This window comes from Akebia trifoliata, chromosome 12 (genome assembly GCF_017979445.1).
Source record: "Akebia trifoliata isolate Shusen 1 chromosome 12, ASM1797944v1, whole genome shotgun sequence".
NCBI lineage: Eukaryota > Viridiplantae > Streptophyta > Magnoliopsida > Ranunculales > Lardizabalaceae > Akebia > Akebia trifoliata.
The window spans coordinates 26,366,539-26,387,036 of NC_141386.1; the positions used below are offsets into that span (position 1 = coordinate 26,366,539).

Genomic DNA, 20,498 nt, shown 5'->3' on the forward strand with positions numbered 1-20,498 from the left:
TACAATTACAGACGGCAAGCTCGCAAACCTTTTTCCCTTTAATATCTACCATTGATCTTGAATTTCAAGCTTATAGTTTCTAATTCTAGTTGAATTGTAGCCCAGGCGCGCCATGGAAATCATTTACAGAGTATTTGCGCAGTTGAGTTGAGAGAGGGAGAGGGGAAGAAAAGTTATCCATCACACATCTTACCTTGTCTCGTCTTACAGAGAGAAAAAAAATAAAACAAAAAGAGATGTCTCGTATTTATGAGAGAGAGAGAGAGAGAGAGAGAGAGAGAGAGGATATATCTTGTCTTTATTTAAGAGAAAGAGAGTGAGTGTAAAGAGAGAGAGAGAGGGATTTTATATATATATATATATATATAGGGTCAGGTTCAAACGACAACCATTTCAACACACATATAGACAACGTGTATTGTCTTATATGGGCAAAAATATATGGAATGGGCTGATTTTTTTGTGAGGATGATCTCTGTGGTGAGGAGATCATCCTTGCCAAAAATCAGCTCATTATGAAACTTCCAGACCGTCCAATTTTTGTTGAAAAATTATAGACCGTTCAATTTTTGTAAATCAATTTTGATGGGGTTACAAGTTTTGGAATGGGATGATTTTTTGCCAGGATGATCCCCTCATCACAGAGATCATCCTCACAAAAAAATCAGCCCATTCCAAACATTTTTGCCCATATAAGACAAACACGTTATCTATATGTGTGTCGCAGGAACCCGACCCATATATATATATATATATATATATATATAAAGTAAAACAAACGTGTCTTTTCTCAATTAATGTCTTGTCTTCATTTAAGAGAGAGTGTATATGAGTTGTCTTTTGTTATAAAGAGAGAGAGAGGGATTGTCCTTTTATATATATATATATATATATATATATATATATATATAGTAAAACAGACGTCTGTTGTCTCAATTAATGTTTAGATATATATATAAAGAAAGAGAAAAGTATTCGGATTGGATATTAACGAATCGGATGTAGCGATATTCGAATTCGTATCCGAAATATATTTGAATCTTAAAAATACATCCGAATTCAAATCCGATATCTGAAAATTTCGGATAATATCCGATTTTTCGAATTGGGATTTGGATTTCGACTATCCATTGACAGGCCTACCTTGAGGGATAGGGTTGTGAGAACCGTCCATAATAGACAACTTTCGAATTGGGCATATATTTTTTATCCCCATCTTATACCCAATCTGGGGATACGGTAGAGATTTCGTTGGCGACTAACCAATCCTATGACCTTATATAGTGCAAGTTTAAGGTTTTCAAATGCAAGAGGATTTAAAATGATATGGATTGAGACATGCACCTTGACAAAAGAATGAGTCCATCAAATGTCATTAAATTGCTCTCTTCTTTTTATTATTAAGTAAATACTATGAAATTGAACTTTCTCTTTAAAGGAACATTTTACCAAATATTATACACCATGGTTTAAGGTTTGATGTGTATCTTTAGCTTAGGACGTTTTTATCAAGATGCATGCATTTTTAAAATATTTATTAAAATTACAAATTTATTTTTGTTTTTAATTAAAGGAATATTAATCGTATCTTCATTTTATGATTTTACTTTTATACCCTTTTTTTGAACCCAAACAAAATAGTATTTATATAAGAATCAAGGTCAAGAATGGTGTCTCGCTCCTAGCCAAATTATTTTTTCTAAACAACGCATAGTCTGATGTGTTTAAACTCCAATAAAAATGTGCCACATAGGCATTATATGTTATTATAAAGACGAGACACCATTCTGGATCATGATTTTACATAAAATACGAAACCCAGACTTAAGAGTAAATTTTGTTTAAAAAATGATCATGTATATACTTATTTTAATATAAAATAAACAAATAGATTTTTTTTTCTCAAGAACTTAATCATTTCGTTGCATCTTAAAGATAACTTCCAGATTAATAAGAAAGAAACTTGATCGAAATGGATTAAAATTTATCTTCTATGATCAATTAACAACTTGGAGTTGAATCGATATCTCCTTAACAAATAAGTACCTGGAACAATGAAATCCTAACTAAGAAATCAGACGAGTTAACTAAAAGGTAAATTCTCAAATAATTACAAAAAAATTTGACATTTTCAAAGTGTTGGTAATATTGACAAGGTTATCACGTAATGTTGACAATGTGATACTAATTTGTAAACATTATGTGATAGGTGTATCAAATGTCAACACATGTAACACTTTCGGCATTTTTAAAAACTTCGATTATTGTAAATTATCTATAAGAACAATAAGTAGTCTAATTAAATATTTATCAAGGACGTAGTTGAAAGTAAATGAACAATTATTTATTTTGTTCATTACACCCACTTTATTAGTTTATTTAATTACTTGTTATACCAGACCTGCGTTGGCAACGATCTGGCAAGGTGAATTTCAACTTTCCCTTAATTCATCATCTCGATAGCTCTTATTCATGATTTAGATTTTGAGGGTGTTTGATTCATAGTATAATTCTATCTGAGTAGAGGTATGAGATCATAATAGTTATTTTATAGAGCTGCTATGGGCACCCCAACTTTTACTTGTTACAACCCATTATTTTATTTTATTTTTCCAAAAAACAAGTGAATGGTTGAGAAAAAGTAAAAGTTGGGGTGCCATTATAACCCTCTCATTTTTCTTTTGGTTAGATTTCTATTTTTATATGAGCCTAATCCTAATCATAAACAACTACTGAAATTGTTTGAATGAGTTTTATAATGTTGAGATAATAACTTGAGGCAACCTTTATAATGTTTGAATTGTGTGATTTAATTTTTAATTGGGGTGTAATAAATAATTTAAGAAATTTGGATGTAATAAGTAAAAGATGGGGTGCCAATGGCAGCTCTCTTAATATCTAAGTCAGTGGTAATAATAGTTATGCTTTATGGAGTTAAATGTTTGTCAATCTAGAAGCTTTATGCTAATAATATTGAGTATAGCGAGATGAGGATGTTGAGCCATATGAGTAGAAAGACTAGAAAAGATACAAATAAAAGGACTACATTTGAAAAAAAAAAAAAATGTAAGAGTAGATCCAATAGGTGATAAACTCATAGAGAATTGACTGAGATGATTTGGGTGTGTTCAATAAAGGCTAATTACTACCCCAGTTAGAAGAAAGATTCAAGTTGAAGGTCCTAAAAAAGTGAGAGGAAGACCCAATAAAACCTGGATAGAGATGGTGAAAGCAGATATGAACACACTTCCAAGTTTCAAATACAGAAGACTTCACTCTAAATCGAGTGGAATGTAAGAGAACAAGATTCGTTTAGCTGGCCCCAAATATTTGGGATGTAGGGTTATTTTATTGTTTTGCTAAAAATACAAGTTTTATGGTGATAAGTTTATCCTAAAAAAGAGACGATTTACGCTTCAAATAGTTTTACTTGAATATTGTTATGGCTTCAACCAAATAGTGTCTTGATTTATAATTCTTCTAACCTCTGCTTGTATGGTATAATAAACAGTGTTGATTGAGCCTACATTAGGAAATATGGGGATAAGTATGGCATTTATGGCAGGTATGCAAGGCTACAAAATGGTTTTCACCATTCGGAGCCGATTTAATCTTCCCCGATCCTACTAAAGGAATGGGTAGAACAGTGAAGAAGGCTTATCAGCTTTTAGAATCTACACCAGATGCTTTCATGCTACAACAATTTTCAAATCCTGCTAATACTTAGGTAGATATCCTGCAATTGTCGAATTAGATGAGGAAAATATCATCTAGACACATGAAATCGTAAAATTTGCGTTTGGCACATATTCGAGAGAATTCATATCTCCTGCTCAAAGGATTTGAGGATCCGTTATCTATTTAAAATATGTAATATTTATTTTTTCTTAAACTTACATTCTTATGAAACAGGTGCATTTTGAGACTACAGGTCCTAAGATATGAGAAGATACTCTTGGACAAGTTGACATCTTTGTTATGGGAATAGGAAGTGGAGGTACTGTCTCTGGTATTGGAAGGTATCTCAAATCAAAGAATCCTAATGTTAAGTAATTATTTCATATATTTGTTCATTTATTAATGAATCATTTTAATACATGTTAAACATATTGTTCCATTTTCTCACTTTTTTTTTTGTTTCTTTGTTTTGTAGAGTTATGGGCTCGAGCCTGCAGAAAGCAACATACTAAATGGTGGTAAACTAAGTAAATTATAATTATAGTTTTATTACGAGTCTACTTCATTCAATCTGCATTTGTATACTAATTAATAGTTAAGTAGTAATTAATTGGGTTCTGCAATCTATTATTGAAGAAGCATAAAAAAATGAAAACTTTAGTATTTCTATGATTGATAGCTACTTTGATGTTGAGAGATTGTTCATCTTATTCATATTTGCAATTTTGATTTATAATATTATTCCAATGCCGAGATTATTAATATATGCAGAAATTACTTGAAATAGGTCCTCATCAAATAACTGGAAATGTGGACAGCTTCAAACCAGATATATTGGACATGGATGTAATGGAACGAGTCCTCGAGGCAAGTATTACTAAGGATTTTTCACTTTCTTTTTTTCTTTGATAAGTACAGAATTTAAACAATATCAGTTTAATATTTTTATAACACCCATTCTAATAAATGAAAACACTGTATTTAACCTGAGTAATGTTCAACTCATAGTTTGAATATATATATTTTTTGGGTGATAGGTCACTAGTGAAGATGCAGTGAATATGGCTAGAAAGTTAGCTCTATCGGAAGGACATATGGTAATAGTTTTCATTTTGATAATTTGTGTGTTTTACGCATAATTTTGTTTTTTGTTTTAGATGGATATGTTGCGGTATTGAACCTACAACCTCAAAGTTCACTTCGTAAAAAAAGCCCAAATTCTACACTTATTTAGCATTAAAATCAGCGGCCCAAGTCTGTCGTTCGTTTTTACCGGCCCAAAACCCACAATTAAGCCCAAACAAAAATTTCGACAGCTTAAGCCTAACGAACCACCGAATTTTATTTATTTTAACAAAAAAGAAGCTCAATGTCTTACAGACTCTCCTTTTCAACCGTTTCAGAGGAAAACCAGATTTGTTGAAGAAGAAACTCACAAATCCCTCTTGATTTGGTTTGATCGAGAGCACCGAGTGATCAAGAACACCGAGTGATCAAGAGCATCGAAAGATCTCTCACTCACGTCCCTTAGTCTCCCGTTTTGGATCGATCGAGAGCACCGAACAAGCTCTTGTCACTTTGTCGATGGATTTTTAATCTCTTAGAGCTCAAATAGAAGAAGAAATTAGAGTTTAAGTAAAAAAACCCTAAGAATTGTAGCTCACTCATCAGTGCCACTGATCAAACCATTCCAGATCTCATTTGCAAGTCCTTTTCTCTCAAAAACCCTAAAAAGCCCTAAAAATGTCTATTAGTTTGTTTCCAAATGATGTAATTCCATCCCTGTTTTGCTCAACTGTAATTTTTGAAAATTTTCTAAAATGTTGAACTTCATTACACCTCAACGGGAAGGTGTTTTGGTTATTTGTATTGTAGATGTTGTTTTGAAGTGCTTTGTAGCCTAGTGGGTAGTGGATGAATATGTTTTGGTTATTTATATTGTAGATTTTTTCTCTTTTACAGCTATGTCAATGATGCCTCATGTCGAGGCTCAAGGAAAAAAGATTTCAAACAACAAATTGGGGTAAAAACTGTGTTAGTGGTAACTGTAACTAATTTGGGGCTGGATTCTGTGTTTGCTTTTACAATTGTTGAGTTTAACCTTCTCATTTGGGCTTTAGTATGCTTAAAACCAATAATAAAAAGGAAGAATATTAATAAACTTGAGTTTCCCATATATAATATTCTTCCCTGTATTGGTAGGATGTGGAGAATTCAGGTTCATGAGATGTTCCATTTTATTTTAATGAAAAGAGATGAATTCCAAATTTAGTTCTTTCAAGTTCTTGCACCCCAATGAGCAAGAATGTGTTCACTTTGCTCTTCATATGAGTATTTGAGTTTATTCTCATCTTTTTGGGATGCAAGGTGCTGCATCTATGCTTTATATTGAGGCATACATCATCTTATAATCACATCAATTGTTTTCAAAACTCTTAACTTCACTTCCAAACATTTAGAAGACTTCTCTTCAATTGTCTGTATTTCTATATTCTCCAATTAATTAAACAATTTCTTATTTCATAGGGGGAAGTAATTCTTGAAAACTGAGATTTTTAATTTTTATAAATATACATAAACTTTCCTCCCATGTAGAGCCTATGATGCTCATGATACAAGCTAAAAATGTTGTCTTTTGTAAATATGTTGATAAGAGAAGAAATTTGGAACTTAGTAAAGGCTACAATAATGTGGAATGAAATAGTCTAATATCGTCGTTTATATATTCTGCTTCACTTTTAATCTTATTTCTTTTAAATATCTATACTATTTTTTTAATGTTATTCCATACAGGCATTATGTCGTCGATAGAGGATTCTAATAGCTTCGTAAGAAAAATAAAACTCCACATACAATCGGTAGAAAGGGATAGCAAAAAAGGCAGAAGAAATGGTAAGTATTAATCTAATGTTTACAGCTACAAAATTGTTAGCATCCCTCTTGTTGTTTATAGAAATGTTAAATTGGCATTTTGAATATTGTGTCAGTTGTGTTTAATCTTATGCGTTTAATCTCTGTTGTGTTTTGTTTTTTTTTTTATATCTCCTTGTGTACTTAGAGTTCGTTTTGATGAATCTAATATCTTAAATGTTGAATGATTCTTACTCTTAAAACTATTCAGAAAGTGTTTTAGATTTATGATGAATGGTGCACCGTGGTTACTGTCATGTTTATTGAGGCATTCTGATATCGTTCCATAAATAGTGAGGTGTAGCTGCAAGGAAGTTCACTTTGTGTATCGGGTCTGCAAATGCCCTTTGTATTGGATATTGTTTTCATGCTAAGGTGAGATTACTAATATTATAAACTTAAAAGGTCAGTATTAGGTAGATGTTAAACTTGGTAGATTATTTAGATAACTCGGACTCAGATATTAGGTGAGATTACTAAAATTATAAACTTAGAAGGCTCGTTGTTAGGTAGATGTTAGACTTAGTTGAGGGGATGATGAAAACCTTTTCATCATCAATACAATATGAGATTATTTGACTATTAAAAATGGGACGATTCCATTGTTGGTTCTAGTCTATGGATTGCTGATTTGCTTCAAGAGGTGTTTTAAGCTACACAATGATGTTAATAATGCTGGAATGCTGAAAATGAAAAAAGGGTGAGTAGTTCAAGAAAATAAAGGGGGATGGTCTTTGTTTGTAAACCTCGTTAGTCATCTCGACCACTTTCTAATGAAATTTTAGTTGCTTATGCGTTGTGTTGGTTATGTCTTCTATTCTTGTATGTGGAGGGTTGTTGTGGATTCAACCCAGATCTTTTGAGATCCGTTAACGACCCGTTTAACCTCTTTGTAACCCTAAGTATATAAAAGGTAAGAGATGAAACCCTAAAGCGTGAGAGAAATATACGAGAGACAGAGAGAAATTGTAACCGTGTTCTTCTTTGGTTAATATAGTGAAATCGCCATTTTCGCCCATGGACGTAGGTCGATTCTTTGACCGAACCACGTATATTTTGTGTCGTGTGAGATTCTTGTGTTCTTGCTTGATTTATACTTCAGATCATAGGGTTTAGTCTAACACGTTGGTTTATGACAATGCCACAAGATGCTGATTTTGGAGCAGGAAACAGAGTTTATTTGGTGGCAGTGGTTCGAGTGACATATAGACAATGTAATTTTTCCTGCTCCAATCACTGTGTTGATGGTTTTCCTTACTCTATTTCAGAGTTCCTTCATATATAATTGGTTGCCTTAGTCATCTAGAATATGAACCCACTGCAACAACTCCCATCTAGAATATGAACCCATTGGCAACCATGTATTGACATTCTTTCTCTTACAGTTGAGGTATATAGCTCAGAATGTTGGGTACTTGGGTTTTAGGAATCTCTTTAGGCTTCTTACAGTTGAGGTATATAGCTCAGAATGTTGGGTACTTGGGTTTAAGGAATTTCTCTAAGCTTGTTTTTCTTGTATAATAATAGGGTTTCTGTTGTTGAGTGCCTTATATATAATTTTTCTTGTGTGAGATTGGCTTGTAATGACTCCAGATGTTGATCGATTCTGAGATAAAACTATCTCATAACCATCATAATATGATTCCATTCCCTCTGCCATGATTTGCCAGACCAACCCACCTCCAATTGTTTCTTCACTTCTTGCTAAGTTGTAGATGTTTTTTTTAATAGTGTTCAAGAATGAATCCCTATCACTTAAAGTGTATCCTTTATCTTTCTTTGATTCTCCAAATTCAGCAAAAACCAATGGCTTTCTTAAGATTGTCCTTGAGTCTCTCCAATGATTAGATGTCCACCTTTACATGAATAATAACAGAGAGTAGTCATTTTGTCCAGCCAACCTGTTTAGGAAAAAATTAAAACAGTTAGAGATGGTGGCCGCCAATGAATGCTCAGGATTGAAAAGATATAGGTTTCTCAAGCTGCTGCCTTAAGATGGTCATCCCTTCCCCTCCATGCCAAAGTAGAATCCACTTTTAGGGTCATTGATGGGATGCATCTGGCCATTCAAATGCAGATTATGAAGATGAAGTTTGATGACTGTTTAGTCAGTTAGATTTCTGGTTATATAAAGATGGGTTTGGATTTCAATGGTTTGATTAGACTTTAATAAGTTCTGGGCCCATTGATGTTCAAGGGAAATGGGAAATTGTGATGAGGCTTCTTGGAGCACATAATAGGATGTTTAGGATTGTGTCCTTGTGTCAATATATATCTGATGTGGCAAAGATCCTACAAGTGTTGTTCCTTGTTAGCTAAAATATGCCATGATTTTAGATGTTTTTTGGTGTAGGAAACAGAGATCCATTTGTTTTCAGGAAAAGTGTTATCTGTCTTCATTACATACATGGACAAATATAAGCCACTTTCACTTACTCATTTTGAAAGATAAGTTTTACAGTGTAATAAGACCTAATATGTCTCATTATGTGACCTTTAGTGATGGATGGTGATCACATTTTAATATTTCGTCTGCAGCGTTCTCTTGCTATAGATCTTCAGAACCTTTCATTAGAGCTTCATAAGAAACAATCGACTTATTTGAAGCATCTCCGACAAAGACAAACCTGAATTACATTGATAATTTAATGCGTAATAGTTCACGCACATTTGTTTTCCTTCTAAACTTCGTTTGATTACTACTTTGTCATTAGGGTTTGGATGGGGTTGACTTGGAAATGAATTTGAATGGAAATGCATCTAAACTAGAAGGTGACGATGACTTCAGTGACATAGTATGATGTTTTGCTTGCTTATAATGTTTAATTTTAGTTATATAGTCCTTAATCATAGGAAATATGAGCCTCTCAGAATAGTGCCTTGAATCTTGATCCTGGTAAAGAAAATACTAGATAGTCATTGAATTCTATTTAATTTGTTGCTTCATCTCTTTAGGGGTTTAATCATCATCAAATGTCCAAATTAAAGAAAAACGAGGCGCTCACAGCTCGAAGGGAATGAGAGATAAATCAGGTTAGTAAGAAATACTTAACAAGCTGTCACTGTTCCTTGATCGAAGACAAGCCTAATGCTTCTCTTATAACCATTCGGAAACTCACTACTAGGTTGTGGAATCAGTAAATGAGCTGGCTAAAATCATGAAGGATCTCTCAGTCCTTGTGATAGATCAGGTTTGAATCTGTATCCCTTTTACTATGTCCACAAATCCTCCTTAAGGATCCAATTTGGATAACTGAATTTATTTCTCCAAGTAGGGAACCATCATAGATAGGATAGATTATAACATTCAGAATGTTGCAGCCTCGGTTGAAAAGGGCTATAAATAATTACAGAAGGTTGTCTTTCTTTTATTGTTCATTTATCTAAATTGCAATACATTTGCTGTTAATCTTCACCTTCCTCATTGACAATGGCTATCTCCAATTGCAGGTGGAAAGAACACAAAAAAAAGGGGGAATGGTAATGTGTGTCATGGTGCTTGTTAGCATGTGCTTCATCATGCTGGTCCTCTTAATCCTCAAGACGATACTCTTGTGATTCATGCATATAGTGATCCAAAAAGTACACTTTTTTACTAACAAGCCTCACCTGCGGCTCTACACGATCATTTACGTATGTGGTATACAGCAGGAGAGCAGGGGAAGTTTTGGTGTCAGCCCCTGTTGGAAGAAACACGCAGCCCTTATCGTATTTGCCTGATATTTTTGTTGTTTACGAGTTCTGATATCTTAGTCTTAATGGGGTTTGGACGTTTGTTTCCCAACCCTCACATTTAGTATGTCACTGATACTCAATTTTTTTTCTTTATCCAATAAAATGGAAACGTACCCATATCTTTACTGCTTTTATCAAACAAGAAAGAAAGAAAGTTTACTGCATCTGATAGGTGTTTAAGATTTTTGCAATTGAAGCCCTGTCCTTAGAGACATACCACTTACTAGGTTTGTAGGTTATACAAAGTGGGCCAGAGAGGATGCCATGTTGCATTTTCCCATTTTTGTATGCTTGCCTTATATCCAAAACTAGTGTAAAGTGTTTTGACTTGCATGAGAATATTGCATTTAGAATTTTCAATGGTCCAACGAGGTTGGGAACCATAAAGGTTTCCTAGGGATCTATAAAGATTTGTCCGAGGGACATCTTTCCGTCCTAGCCATTTGTTGGAACCCGTAATTCGTCTCCCATTGGAATGTTTATTAGGTTTATGAGGATGTTGGATCAAACCTATATGATGGTAATATCCAGTAGTAGTTACTTGTGTTGTTTCTGAATACTGATTTCTTATGGCAAAGAGAGAAGAAGTTTTAAACAAATCTTAATTTCGAAATAGAATGTAAAGAAAAATATTACCTAAAAAGAAAATGGTTGAGGCGTGCACAAAGCACTGTCCTAAAACGAAATTCGTCCCTGCTACGGTACCACAGTCTGTAGGCGTTCGTTCTGCAGGATTCAACAACCCACGTATCCAAAAGGGTACTCTAAATTGGAACGTAACTTCGAACTCGACGATGTTGTGTGCTCTCACAACTAATAATAAATTACTGATAATTCGAAAATATGAAATAGCAGAGAAAATTAAGTGGTTAAAATCGATTAAACAATTGATATAAATAAAAGAGAAAGTGACTGTTTAGAACAGTCACAAACTGGTTTCGAACAGACACATTGTGCTGGTTCAGAATAAACACACTGGTTCAAAACAGAATTTTTTGAAAATTAGAATTGGGCTTGGGCCTTGATAATTAAAGTAAAAACAGGCCTTTGCGCGCATCCACGTGAGGTGTAAATCTGAGAATTTGCACCCCCCCTGCGCGCACGTCGTACGTGCGACCATGGGTTTCCCTCTTGGACCCTCGTGTGCGCGCGTGAGCCCGCCCACTACTTCTATCCACTTTAAAGTTATTAGAAGCACAACTACTTAAGAATTGCAAATCAATTCTTCTCCTAGTCGATGTGGGACTAAAATTTCTCAAGGCAAAATCAAAACATTCAACTAAACATAAAGCAATAAAGTAAAAAGCATAAAGCATAAAGTAAAAAGCATAAAGCAAACATGGGATTTAAATACCCTATGGTTAATAGATTGATTTACCATATGGTTGCAATTAAATGAATATTAAAGGGTTTTCTAATTCAACCCTCTAAATTCCAACAATCCCCCACATGAATGCAGAAAACTCAAAATAAAAATATATATAAAATATATATAAAGAGAGAGCACTTTGAATAACCATGTTTCAGTATAGGTGTCTTTTGGACTTGAACCTTACCTAGTATAAGTCTATCGGATTTACAAGTCGATCAGTGGACTTTAAGCCTTGAACTGTCAACCTTTAGTGTAAACCTAAACAATAGACTATACACACAGGTTACTCAATCAACTATCAAGTTCTATCGATGGTGTTCATTTTGGCCCTGAACATATCCTGGTATCATGAGTGCTTTAGAGAGTTTAGCCTTAACTCTCATAGAATCGGCCCAATTCTACACTCATTTAGGTGTGCCTATGAGAAGTACCCTGATATACTCCACTTTTACAAGTATAGGCAACATTAAGAATTATAATTCAACCTTTCTGTTTTACAGGCAACACTAAACACTTCATAGGAATGGACTTGGAACACTCTGTTCCATTAGTGTTTTCTTTTTAAAATTACATTCAACTGGTTTTCCCATTGAACCTATTTTTTGGGATCTCCAATCAATTAGGTTGGGTTTCCATTGAAATAATTTTTAATCAGTAGGCTTTAGGCCCATTCCCCTCGAAGTTGATGCAACTAACTCTCTAGATAATCCTTTTGTTAAAGGATCCGCCAAATTTTCCTTAGACTTTACAAAGTCAATGGAAATAATTCCATTAGAGAGTAGTTGTTTTACAGAGTTGTGTCTCCGTTTAATATGCCTTGACTTGCCATTATATACATTATTTTTTGCTCTTGCAATGGCAGCTTGGTTGTCACAGTGAATAGATATTGTAGATACTGGTTTAGGCCAAATAGGAATGTTAACAAGAAAATTCCTTAGCCACTCAGCTTCTTCACCAGTCTTGTCCATGGCAATAAACTCAGATTCCATGGTGGAACGAGCTATGCACGTTTGCTTGGTGAATTTCCATGAGATTGCTGCACCTCCAAGTGTAAAGATATAGCCACTAGTGGATTTCGACTCTTTCGAGTCTGATATCCAATTGGCATCACTGTATCCTTCTAATACGGCAGGATACCTATTATAATGCAGCCTGTAACTCATGGTATACTTTAAGTATCTCATGATCCTCACCAAAGCTTCCCAGTGATCATGTCTTGGGTTGCTAGTGTATCTGCTTAATCTATTTACTGAATATGCAATATCAGGCCTAGTACAGTTCATAATATGCATTAAACAACCAATAACTTGAGAATATTCTAATTGAGAAACACCTTTACCAATATTTTTCATTAACTTACAATTCGAAACAAAAGGTGTTTTTGCAGGAATACAATCAAACTGATTAAAACGTTTTAGAACATTTTCAATATAGTGAGATTGTGATAAACCAAATCCATTATTATTTCTAAAAATTTTTATTCTAAGAATTACATCAGCAGGACCTAAGTCTTTCATGTCAAAATTTCTAGACAATAATTTCTTAGTTTGATTTATAACATTTATATTAGATCCAAAAATTAGCATGTCATCTACATATAGACAAATAATCACATAAGAATCAAAGATAGTTTTATAATAAACACACTTATCAGCTTCATTGATTCTAAATCCATTTGATATCATTATAGTATCAAATTTTTCATGCCACTGTTTTGGAGCTTATTTTAAACCATATAAGGATTTAATTAATCTACAAACTTTATTTTCATGTCCTTTAATTACAAATCCTTCCGGTTGATCCATATATATTTCTTCATCAAGTTCTCCATTTAAAAATGCAGTTTTTACATCCATTTGATGAATTTCTAATTTATAAATGGAAGCTATAGCAATAAGAATTCTAATAGAAGTGATCCTAGTAACAGGAGAATAAGTGTCAAAAAAGTCAATGCCTTCTTTTTGCTTGTACCCTTTAGCCACTAATCTGGCTTTATACTTATCTATAGTTCCATCAGATTTTAATTTTCTTTTAAAAATCCATTTACAACCAATTGTTTTATTACCAGGAGGTAGATTAACTAATTCCCAAGTGTTATTACTCATAATTGAATCCATTTCACTATTTATAGCTTCTTTCCAAAATGGAGCCTCAGGTGTAGAAATTGCATCTTTAAAAGTCTGAGGATCTCCTTCTAAGAGAAAACTAATAAAATCAGGTCCAAAGGAAGTTGTTGTTCTAGATCTCTTGCTTCTCCTAGGTTCTATATCAGACTCTTGTTCTCTAGGTTCATTATTTGATAATTCAATGTGAGATCTTTTTAATGGTTTTTCAATTTTATCCTTACAAGGATACACATCCTCAAAAAATTCAGCATCTCTAGATTCAATTATAGTGTTAGGATTAATATCATTTATATCAGATTTATAAACAAGAAATCTGTATGCACTACTATTAATGGCATATCCAATAAAAATACAATCTATAGTTTTAGGACCTAATTTTGTTCTTTTAGGTAAAGGGACAGCCACTTTGGCTAAACACCCCTACACTTTCATATATTTAAAAGTAGGTGTTCTACCTTTCCAAAGTTCATAAGGTGATTTTTCAGAATTCTTTAATGGAATTTTATTTAAAATATAACAAGATGTTAAAAGAGCTTCTGCCCATAAATTTAAAGATACACCTGAACTAACAAGTAAAGAGTTTACCATGTCTTTTAAAGTTCTATTTTTCCTCTCTGCTACACCATTCTGTTGGGGAGAATAAGGAGCAGTAGTTTGGTGTATTATTCCATTATCTTGACAAAATATAGTTAGAGAATTAGATTCATATTCTCCTCCTCGGTCAGATCTTAAAATTTTAATTTTATTTTCAAGTTGATTTTCAACTTCTAATTTATAAATTTTAAACATTTCCAATGCTTCATCTTTACTACTTAAAAGATATATCATACAAAATCTAGTGCAATCGTCAATAAAAGTTATGAAATATTTTTTACCGCCTCTAGATTGAATGTATTTGAGATCACATAAATCAGAATGTATTAGTTCTAAAGGTTTTGTACATCTTTCAATATTTTTAAAAGTTTTTTTAGAAAATTTGGATTCAACACAAATTTCACATTTTTTAGATAAATCAATATGCATTTTATGAATCATACCACTATTCATTAATTTGATAACTGATTTATTATTAACATGGCCTAATCTAGCATGCCAAATATTAGAATACTCAGAAACATAAGCAAAAGAATTAATATTATTAATAGAATCAGAAATTACATTGAGTTTAAATAACCCATCACATAGATAGCCCTTGCCCACAATCATTCCATTCTTTGTAATTATACATTTATCAGACTCAAACACCATTTTGAAGCCTCTCTTACTTAAAAGAGATCCTGAAACCAGATTTCTTCGAATTTCTGGAACATGTAGCACATCATTCAGAGTCAGAACTTTGCCAGATGTGAAATTCACATTCACTTTTCCTTTTCCGATCACAGCGGATGTGGAAGAATTTCCCATGAATAACTTTTCATCTCCAACGTTGTTGTAAGAGGAAAACATGCCTCTCTCAGAGCATATGTGCTTGGTGGCTCCCGTATCCAACCACCAATCATTGGTATTTCCTACCAGATTCACTTCTGAAACAACCGCTGATAGGTTCTGTGTTTCAGTCACATTGGCTTGTTCATGTTTCTGATGGTGTTGCTGATTTTTCCTTTTGCGACAATCCTTAGCCCGATGTCTAGGTTTATTGCAAAAATAGCAATTTCCCTTGATCTTCTGGATATTGGCTTTTGGACCATGAAAATTTTTCTTTACATATTTTTTCTGGAATCCGGGTTTGAACTTTCTAGTGAATTTGGAAGGTTCTTCTTCCACTACATTCGCTTTAGAAATCATAGAGTTTGTTTCACTCTTCTTCTCATTCTTTCGGTTATCCTCTTCAATTCTAAGTCTTATCACTAGATCCTCGAGTCCCATTTCCTTTCTCTTATGCTTCAAATTATTTTTGAAGTCTTTCCAAGATGGTGGTAATTTTTCAATTATCGATCCAACTTGGAATCCTTCACTTATACTCATGCCTTCAGCATGGATCTCATGAATAAGGATTTGGAGCTCTTCGGATTGTGATACAACTGACTTAGAGTCTACCATCTTAAAATCTAGAAAACGCCCAACAACAAATTTCTTTGTGCCGGTATCTTCTAAAGTATATTTCTTTTCAAGAATTTCCCACAAAGTTTTGGCAGACTCAATAGAGGAATACACCTTATAAAGAACAGTATTTAATCCATTCAGGATATAATTCCGGCACATGAAATTGGAATGTTCCCATTTCTGATATTCGGTTCTTTTGATTCGGTCATCCTCATCATCATCTAAAGAAACTGGTTCTTGAGTGATGATATGAGCCAAATGTAATGTTGTTAAATAAAACAACATTTTTTGTTGCCAGAATTTAAAATTCTTTCCATCGAATTTATCGGGTTTTTCACTGTGCACGGAATTAGAAACTGTCTCAATAGAAATCAGTAATAAAGAAATTTCGTTTTAGATTGTTGTTTCTGAATACTGATTTCTTATGGCAAAGAGAGAAGAAGTTTTAAACAAATCTTAATTTCGAAATAGAATATAAAGAAAAATATTACCTAAAAAGAAAATGGTTGAGGCGTGCACAAAGCACTGTCCTAAAACGAAATTCGCCCCTGCTACGGTACCACAGTCTGTAGGCGTTCGTTCTGCAGGATTCAACAACCCACGTATCCAAAAGGGTACTCTAAATTGGAACGTAACTTCGAACTCGACGATGTTGTGTGCTCTCACAACTAATAATAAATTACTGATAATTTGAAAATATGAAATAGCAGAGAAAATTAAGTGGTTAAAATCGATTAAACAATTGATATAAATAAAAGAGAAAGTGACTGTTTAGAACAGTCACAAACTGGTTCCGAACAGACACATTGTGCTGGTTCAGAATAAACACACTAATTCAAAACAGAATTTTTGAAAATTAGAATTGGGCTTGGGCCTTGATAATTAAAGTAAAAACAGGCCTTTGCGCGCATCCACGTGAGGTGTAAATCCGAGAATTTGCACCCCCCCTGCGCGCACGTCGTACGTGCGACCATGGGTTTCCCTCTTGGACCCTCGTGTGCGCGCGTGAGCCCGCCCACTACTTCTATCCACTTTAAAGTTATTAGAAGCACAACTACTTAAGAATTGCAAATCAATTCTTCTCCTAGTCGATGTGGGACTAAAATTTCTCAAGGCAAAATCAAAACATTCAACTAAACATAAAGCAATAAAGTAAAAAGCATAAAGCATAAAGTAAAAAGCATAAAGCAAACATGGGATTTAAATACCCTATGGTTAATAGATTGATTTACCATATGGTTGCAATTAAATGAATATTAAAGGGTTTTCTAATTCAACCCTCTAAATTCCAACAACTTGATGTATAAAAAACAGTTATTTGATGTATAATCTATATTAAAAGCTCACCTTCTCCTCTTCCCCTTGGGCTGAGATTACTGTTAATGAAGAAAGTAGAACTAATTGGTGAGGATGCAATGCCTTGGAATGGCCTTTTGATCATCTGGTTGAGTCCACCAAAAGAAAGTTATCACCACCTGCAATCTGTAAAGGCCAGAAATTAATAGAAAATCATTTGATATCAATTCATGATTCAATATTTAATGATTCAATGCCAGATTTTAAGGCCCAAAGTCATCGAATTTAGTTTTTTTGACTGTCTAAAGCCAGATTTGCATTGTAGTTTGTCAACCAAGCTATGGGACCAAACCCCCATAGCAGGTGTTCTTCATGATGATGTATAGGTGTTCATTTCTTATTTATCAATTATGTGTCAACCTTCTATTTTATAGTTGGGGATTTCTTCTGGTGCTAATACAGTTGCAGCATTAAGGCTTGCAAGAAAGCCAGAGAACAAACCCAAACTTATTGTGGTATGAATAACTTTTTTTTCTTCACAAAGTTATCAACGAAGTATCTAAACTTACATTTTAGGATTTAATACAGGTGACGATGGGTTGGGTACCAATATATTCACATATAATAGGGATACCCAAACCCAACTTAACTATTAATTGGGTCTAGAAACTCACCTCTGGGTTTGAGTTCATCTATGTTGGAAAATCGTGAACCCATTGACACCCATATACTATTGATCTTCTAACTTCATAGTTAAATGAAATAAGTAACATTGTTGTTACACTACTGCTGGAAGAAGATGGTTTAAACATGTTCAACAAAGACTGACTACAATCCCAATTGGAGGAAATAGTCAAGTTCAAAGTTATAAACGAGAATGAAGAAGACTTAAAGAATGTGGATGGAGATAGTAGAAGGAGATAGGAATACACTTTCAATAATAGAAGACGTGTCTCTAGATCTAGATAGAATGGAATTAATAGATAAACAAGATCCATTTAGCTGACCCCAAATCTTTGGGACAAGGCTTTGATTATAATGATGACGTTGTTACACTTCTATAGTAACCCTTTAACGATCTTATTAGTGTTGAGGATTAAGTTTATTGACAACTGCTTATGATATCACTTTCAGACTATTCATCCAAGTTTTGGAGAGAGATACTTATCGTCAGTACTATTTCAAGAGCTGGGGCAAGAGGCTGAAAAGATGCAACCTGTTTCAGTGGATTAATTTATATTGCTTACATTATCGATCATAAGCCTTTCTTTGTGTGTAAAAGCAAAGGAAGCAAAGGATTGATGGTGTGCTTGTAACTGTCACGATTTCATTTTCCATTGTAATATCATATATTTCTATTAATTGTAGATGTTTTCACTCAAGTTAGGTCATACCTTTTATCAGTGTACTATGTGATGAAAGTTTCATGCTCATTCTTTTGGTAGGTTGGTTAACGCTAACGTGTTTAATAATGTTTAAGGGATGCTTTCAAAATCAAGTGTGCTCTAATTTGGAGAAGGTAAATTTGATGAAGTCAATCATCTGATTGATAATTGATCCTTTTAATAATTGGTCATGAGTTGGATATGTAGACACCCCATTTTTGCTTAGGCCGAGCTCGAGAGCACTAAAAACATTTTGAGAAAGGATTTGACTCGAGTCAATTTTCAAATGATAGCGAGGGGCCCACGTTGAGCCAACAGACTAACCAAATTTGTGATTTTGGCCTGGTATGGAGGTAAATAACGGCATGACTTATTTTTTTAGCCTGACCATGGGTTACCAATGGCCAGAAGGTTTTTTTAACATAGTATGGAGGTAACCTACGGCTAGGCTTAATTTTTTTTAGCCTAGCCATATGTTACCAATAGCCAGAAGAAATTCTTATAGGGTTCGAAGTTGACCAACGGCTAAAAGGAAATTTTGCACTGGCCATTGGTCACCTAAGGCCACTTCTGTTAGACAGTTTTGAACCCATGTGCATTCGAATTTTGTGAGGGTTAATTACCCTTTAACCCACTTTCTAATTAACTTTTCCCTCAAGAAAACCCTCATTTTTACCTTCTTACCCCTAATTCAATTTCATAATAAACCCACTACCAAGGTTCTTTTGTAAATTTCTTTTTTTTTTCCAACATTGACCCTTAGTCAATTTGGTATCCACATAAGTGTAATTACTACCCTAACCTCAAGATGTTAGAACCTAATCTAGGTAGTTTACACTTATGCTTTCTAGGTCTTTCTTCAATTCTTGGAAAGTCAATGTAATTAGATCAAGTTTTAGAGGTGTTAACAATTTTACCCAACTCATAGAATTCTCTAGAATTTGTGAATAAAGACTAGATTACCCCTACGTTGTTAGAGAGTTAGTTGCGCTAGATGACCTTAATACCCAAAGTTCTCATCAAAATTTACATGGCATCTAGCCTAATTTTCTAGGATTTGACTCAAAGTCAAAGACTTAAGACTTTTCTACCCTCTTCAAAGAATTCTCTAGAAACTATGACCTTTTACAATCTTACCCTCTTGATCATCATGATTAATGAGACTTTATGTGAGTGAAAGACCTTTAAATCTAAGGAGAGTAGAGGTCATTTGGATTTCCTATGAAGGTTTTGCTGAGTATATTGAGAAGTCTAAGATTTAAGACAAGTCTATCCCCAAAGGTCTCCAAAACTCCTATAAATATGACCCCTATTTAAAGTAAAAAAAGAAAAAAGAAAAAAAAAGGAGAAAGAATCCAAATTTCTGTCCAAATTTCTCTTCAAGGAGGAGAAGCTCTCAAGAAGCCAAAATTCCGTCCAAATTACTTCCTAAAGCCTTATAGCCTACATAAATTCTATTTAAACCCATTCCCAAACTTTCAAGAAATTCAAACAAAAAAGATGAAGAACGAAAAAAGAAAATAGAAAAAGATAATCAAGGTGGGGTTGAACCCCCTTTCTCCGTTTTTTAAATCCCCCCTTCTACTTATCCACTTATTTCATTTAAACAAATTTACATCCATATTTTCTTTACTTACAATAATGTAGATCTCAAGCTTGTTTTGTGAGGCTTGGAGGTAGCGAGTAAAATCTCCTAGAAGCAATCTCCTCTTATAAGCCCTCAATAAGCTTTTTGAGAGCACTAGATTAGATTTTTTTTTTCTTGTTTTATATTTATGCAATTTAATTTCATAGTGTAGATGATTTAATTTCATTACTTTACTTGCACTTTAAGTTTCATAGAATAATAGTTCTTCTTGTTTTACCCACTTTGATAACAATAAAATTAGAGAGTAAACCCTTCTTGAAAGTAATATTCTCTTGATATAAGCTAATCATATTGCATACACTTTG

The 20,498-nt window shown here is 33.6% G+C and overlaps 1 protein-coding gene and 1 pseudogene across 8 annotated transcripts in view; both read left to right on the top strand.

Moving 5' to 3' along the window:
* Positions 1-10,489, top strand: part of LOC147389180 (L-3-cyanoalanine synthase 2, mitochondrial-like) — a 37,193-nt gene extending 26,704 nt beyond the window's left edge. For 2 of the 7 annotated variants that reach the window (XM_086418388.1, XM_086418380.1), the window contains exons 7-9: positions 9,303-9,383; positions 9,544-9,621; positions 9,714-9,781. The gene's annotated coding sequence lies outside the window, so the exon portion shown is untranslated. The other 5 variants (XM_086418383.1, XM_086418382.1, XM_086418381.1 and 2 more) reach the window with 5 other exon arrangements.
* LOC147389182 (L-3-cyanoalanine synthase 1, mitochondrial-like) lies at positions 3,223-18,542 on the top strand (annotated as a pseudogene). The gene is made up of 8 exons (XR_015170997.1): positions 3,223-3,253; positions 3,512-3,727; positions 3,913-4,049; positions 4,156-4,205; positions 4,466-4,545; positions 4,716-4,775; positions 17,595-17,675; positions 18,295-18,542. The product of XR_015170997.1 is annotated as an L-3-cyanoalanine synthase 1, mitochondrial-like (transcript).
* Positions 18,543-20,498: the final 1,956 nt, after the last annotated feature.